Source organism: Pseudophryne corroboree, chromosome 2, assembly GCF_028390025.1.
Source record: "Pseudophryne corroboree isolate aPseCor3 chromosome 2, aPseCor3.hap2, whole genome shotgun sequence".
NCBI lineage: Eukaryota > Metazoa > Chordata > Amphibia > Anura > Myobatrachidae > Pseudophryne > Pseudophryne corroboree.
Window position 1 is genome coordinate 886,586,314 of NC_086445.1, and position 6,123 is coordinate 886,592,436.

Consider the following 6,123-nt stretch of genomic DNA (forward strand, 5'->3'; position numbering starts at 1 on the left):
ATTGTTTCTAGCTGATGTCAATTGTTTCTAGCTGATGTCATAATCAGCCAAACAAGAACTTTAGCTGTCAACCATTTAAAATCCACTTCACATAGTGGTTTAAACAGAGAAACTTGACAGGCATTGAGGTCTAGATTTAGATTCCCTGACCCTGTTGTAGGGAAAAAGGGAGGGTTGAATGCGCAGCATGCCCTGGGAAAAAGTGCGCACATCCTGCACTTTGGCATTTTTCTTTCGGAACCATACAGTCATTGCTGAAACTTGTATTTCCAAGGAAGCCACCGCTAAACCTTTATCTATTCCTGTTTAAAGGAATGCTAAAACCCTGGAAACTCTGCAAGATTTCGGGTCCATACCTCTTCCATTGCACAAATGAATATAAGCTTGCCATATTTGGTAATAAATACGAGTCAAGGAAGTTTTTCTTTGCTCTGAGCATTTGTGAGAATCCTCTGGACCTCAGTATATAGATTTCAAAAGCCACGCCATCAAAACAGTTGATCCAGATATCTGTTTAATCAAGGACCCTGTCTTAGTCTGGGTGTAGAGGAATCAGAAAAGGTATTCAACATTTTCTGCGGATCCATGTACCAAAGCCTTCTGGGCCAAGCCGGGGCTTGTTAGAATCCCGGCATCTTTGTTGTATTTTCCTCACTATCCTGAGTAGCAGGATGATTTGAGAAACACCTAAGAGAAATAAAATTCCCATTAAAAAGACATCCACAAAGATCACTTCCTTTGTTCCTGACCTGATTATGGCTATTGTTGTTCAGATGGGAAACCATGAGAATTATCTCTGGCCAAGCCCATTTGTCTACCCGAGTCTGAAACGACTTTTAGGGTACAAAGCCCATTCATTTACCTAAATGGCATGTCGACTGAGAAATCAGCTCTTCAGTTTAGGACTCACGGAACAAACTCTGCGGACAAGGATGGAAAATGGAGTTCTGCACACTTTAGTATGTGATTTACCTCATTCCTTGCTATTTATCTGCGTGTTCCTCTCTGAAAGTTGAGGTATACTACTGCCATTTCCTTGTCCTTGCGGATCTGGACCGATCTTCCTTTAGGAATGTCCCATGCCTGAATCAGGACCCAGTATATGGACCGAAATGCTAACAGATTTATTAGCAGGCACCTTTCTTCTTTGGTCCATAATCCCCAGAATCATAATTTTCCGGACAATGGCCGTGAAGACTTGCATTTGTTGTCAGGATTTCACCACCTGATATCCAAAAGAAAAAGGTATCCTCTGATCTAGATGGAATGTCTGTAGCCCCCAAGCTACTCGCTTTCTTACCTCTGTTTGCCAGTACCACGTACTTGTTTGTGTACTGTCCATCTGGCCCACCTATACCACCTGGTATTCACTGATGGTCTTGCTTTCAGAGAATTTAACCATGTACAACACTGCTTAACTTCCAACATCCATTGAGATTGGACATATCCAGTGTGATGCGGCCGTAGATGGAGGAGATGCTGGGAAAGTCTTGAGTGGAATTTTGGCCACTCCAACATGTGTATTGTTAACACCATCAAATCCATCATTCGCATTGCTGAATAAACTGATATTGTTTGATATTGTAACAACTCTCCTAGCTTTGCCTTGGATATCTTGTTCCGAGGTAACTACTTTCTGCAAACTTGAATTCAGTATAGCCCCACCGTGAGTTATGTTACGGAACCAGAGATGATCCCATTTATGAACCACCCGTGCATATGCAGACACGTTATTTGTATGTTGCAGATGACATAGAACATTTCCTGTATTTGTGTCAGGATAAGAAGGTGGTCAAGGTATGGCAATTTTCTTAACCTCTACTAACGGAAATAAATTGCCTTAATCATTTTGGTAAATACTCTGCGGCTGGGGCTAACCCAAAGGGTAAGGCCTAACTGAATTTTTGTTGAAGGATGGTAAACCTTGAGATAACACTGATGGACAGTGTAATAGGAGCCAGAAGGTAAAATTCCTGACTTATCCAGGAATACCATGTACAGTATTATATTGGCTCCTCACCCAACTATGGAGTTGCATCCACGGGAACCGTGCAACTCAAATTTCTCTGTTTTTGAAATTGATAATGGGGCGAGGAATTGTTTTAAACCCAGGTGGGAATAAACCCCCCATTGTGCATGGGTTACTGAAATGACGATTCCTGACAAACATTTTCTGAATTGCTTCATGCAAATCCCTCGCCTACGCCTCTACCCAAAGGCAGACTGAAACCAAATACCTTTTAGGAGAATGGTTCCAGAAGGGAAAGTATAACCCTAGAGATACCGCTTCATGCACTCAGGCATCTATTTGTAGACTGCTATCAAATCTGTGCAAACTGAAGAAGTCGGCCCCTTATCCTTCTGGAATCTGCCATGAAGGAGACCCGTACCATCATACTGATGGCCTCTGGTTTGGAAGCTGGCCTCTGGTTGCCTTTGCTTCTTTGCCTTACCAAACTTATTGTATTAAGGCTGTTACGTTCCTTTATGACCAACAAGGCCGAACGGGAACCCTACATTTGGGGTTATATGTGGAAGGACACATGACCTTCCTGGAGTCTGTTTCTGACTCCGGAATAACTGTTAACTCCTTCCCAACCAGAAACCTCCAGCCAAGGCAAAGTTTTCAGAACCTTCTTAGATTCTGAATCAGCTTCCCATGTATGTAAACCAAGCTGCTCTCGAGCAACTATTGTTATGCTGGTGACCTAGAACATTAGTGTCCATATGAGCTATATGGGCTTCTTACTCCCTTGCAGGCGCTGAAAACTTGTTTTCCAGTACCTCCGCCCAATGTACCTACAGCACCTGGTATTTCAAGGTGGTCTCCCCTCCAAGAATTAACCAGGCCCAACACTGCTTAGCTTCCAAAATCTAGTGAGATTGGGCCTATCCAGTGTGGTGTAGCTGTAGATTTCAAGGTGAAGTCATGGCTGGCCTTATGACTGTCCCAGACAAAGACAATATGGTCTTATTATTTTGACGACAGAGGCCCTATAGATTTTTGCATTATCAATGACATGTATATCTATTTTGGGAGGCACTTTAAACAGTCCCTAGCTGGAAAAAGATATTGTAATCCCATTTACCGGGCATTCTATTTTATTGGGTGTAACCCAAACCTTTTTCCTGAATTCTGCCCTCATGAAGAGGCCCTTTTGGGACGTTTAAACACAAGTGCCTTATTTTTTACAGGCTCTGCTGCCTCTATTGACAGACTAGCCTTTTTTGCTCTCATTTATTCAGCTTATTTATTTAACTGATATCTTTACCTGTTCTTCGTATGCTGAAGTAGAGTATATAGAGCTTTCATCGTCTGATGATTATCATGTGTAGCCTGTGAAGTCGATGATTTATTTACATTCAGTTCATCAGCTTGTCTTATTCATAAGCAGTGAGCAGCATGTGTTAATAATGTAAGAATTAACATTTCAGCTAAACTGTACAAGGTCTGTGCAAACATCACCTCAATGGGTCTAACTATACCTGATGTAGATCAGGAATGTATTATGCTAAACAGCAAATCATTTTTACACATAACCATCCTGTACCAGATCATAGAGGATAATACAGTTTTTGCCAAACAACAACATGAGTGTTTCTGTCAGTGTATGCCGCTCTTAGACATGATAAATCTCAGCACTTTCACAGTGTACTACACAATTGTGACTGTAACCACTTTTTCCCCAAAGTGATATGTGTGACCCTTCCCATGCACCTGCATTGAGGATCAAGAAATCAACCGACAATCTTTATATTAAGTCAGCATCACACTAGCAGTCAGTCACATGTTTTTTATATATATATATATATATATATATATATATCATATGAACATATTATCAACTACAAACACATCTCAAGCATGTAGGAGTACATATTTCTGATTTCTGTTCTATAAAGATTTTTAACGTATTCAGACGCATTGCAAAGAAAACCACAGTAATGTACACAAAACTCATATGCAATAGGCACTAAAGTAAACTATTCATACTAACAAGAGTAGATATAATTTTAGTGCTGTGTGAGGCGAGCGGCGGCGCGGCGATCAGGCCGGGGTATGGAGGAACGAGGATCCGAGAGGATCTGTCCGAATGGAAAATCAGATAAGGGCTTTTACAGGATAAAGCCGCCAATTCTGACACGCGCCTGGCCCAGGCCAGGGCCAACAGCATGACCACTTTCCATGTTAGATATTTTAACTCCACAGATTTAAGTGGTTCAAACCAATGTGACTTTTGGAACCCAAACTACATTGAGATCCCAAATTGCCACTGGAGGCACAACCGGAGGCTGTATATGCAGTACCCCTTTTACAAACGTCTAAACTTCAGGGACTGAAGCTAGTTCTTTTTTGGAAGAAAATTGACAGGGCCGAAATCTGAACCTTAATGGACCCCAATTTCAGGCCCATAGACACTCCTGTTTGCAGGAATGTAGGAATCGACCCAGTTGAATTTCCTCCGTCGGGCCTTACTGGCCTCGCACTACGCAACATATTTTCGCCAATTGCGGTGATAATGTTTTTGCGGTTACATCCTTCCTGGCTTTTGATCAGGGAATGCCTTTTTTTTTTTTTTTTTTCCTTCAGGATCCGGTGTTCAACCGCCATGCCGTCAAACGCAGCCGCGGTAAGTCTTGGAACAGACAGGGTCCTTGCTGGAGCAGGTCCCTTCTTAGAGGTAGAGGCCACGGATCCTCCGTGAGCCTCTCTTGAAGTTCCGGTTACCAAGTCCTTCTTGGCCAATCCGGAGCCACGAATATAGTGCTTTCTCCTCTCCATCTTATCAATCTCAGTACCTTGAGTATGAGAGGCAGAGGAGGGAACACATACACTGACTGGTACACCCACGGTGTTACCAGAGCATCTACAACTATTGCCTGAGGGTCTCTTGACCTGGCGCAATACCTGTCGAGTTTTTTAATCATGTGGACGATTTCTGGGTGAAGTTCCCACTCTCCCGGGTGGAGGTCGTGCTGAGGAAGTCTGCTTCCCAGTTGTCCACTCCCGGAATGAATACTGTTGACAGTGCTCTCACATGATTTTCCGCCCAGCGAAGAATCCTTGCAGCTTCTGCCATTGCCCTCCTGCTTCTTGTGCCACCCTGTCTGTTTACATGGGTGACTGCCATGATGTTGTCCGACTGGATCAACACCGGCTGACCTTGAAGCAGAGGTCTCGCTAAGCTTAGAGCATTGTAAATGGCCCTTAGCTTCAGGATATTTATGTGAAGTGATGTATCCAGGCTTGACCCTAAGCCCTGGATATTCCTTCCCTGTGTGACTGCTCCCCAGCCTCGCAGGCTGGCATCCGTGGTCATCAGGACCCAGTCCTGAATGCCGAATCTGCGGCCCTCTAGAAGATGAGCACTCTGCAACCACCACAGGATGGATACCCTTGTCCTTGGTGACAGGGTTATCCGCTGATGCATCTGAAAATGCGACCCGGACCATTTGTCCAGTAGGTTCCACTGGAAAGTTCTTGCGTGGAATCTAACGAATGGGATGGGATTGCTTCGTAGGAAGCCACCATTTTTACCCAGAACCCTTGTGCATTGATGCACTGAGACTTGGTTCGGTTTTAGGAGGTTCCTGATTAGCTCGGATAACTCCCTGGCTTTCTCTTCCGGGAGAAACACCTTTTTTTTTTTTTGGACTGTGTCCAGGATCATCCCTAGGAAACAGAAGACAAGTCGTCGGAACCAGCTGCGATTTTGGAATATTGAGAATCCAATCGTGCTGCCGCAACACTACCTGAGATAGTGCTACACCGACCTCCAACTGTTCCCTGGATCTTACCCTTATCAGGGAATCGTCCAAGTAAGGGATAACTAAAATTCCCTTCCTTCGAAGGGATATCATTTCGGCCATTACCTTGGTAAAGACCCGGGGTGCCGTGGACCATCCCTACGGCAGCGTCTGAACTGATAGTGACAGTTCTGTACCATAACCTGAGGTACCCTTGGTGAGAAGGGTAAATTTTGACATGAAGGTAAGCATCCTTGATGTCCCGAGACATCATGTAGTCCCCTTCTTCCAGGTTCGCAATCACTGCTCTGAGTGACTCAATCTTGAATTTGAACCTCTGTATGTAAGTGTTCAAAGATTTTAGATTTTAGATTT

General features: G+C 43.8%; 1 pseudogene; it reads right to left on the reverse strand.

The window, feature by feature from the left end:
- Nucleotides 1–2,796: 2,796 nt before the first annotated feature.
- LOC135052400 (5S ribosomal RNA) lies at nt 2,797–2,915 on the reverse strand (annotated as a pseudogene).
- Between the last annotated feature and the right edge of the window lie 3,208 nt (nt 2,916–6,123).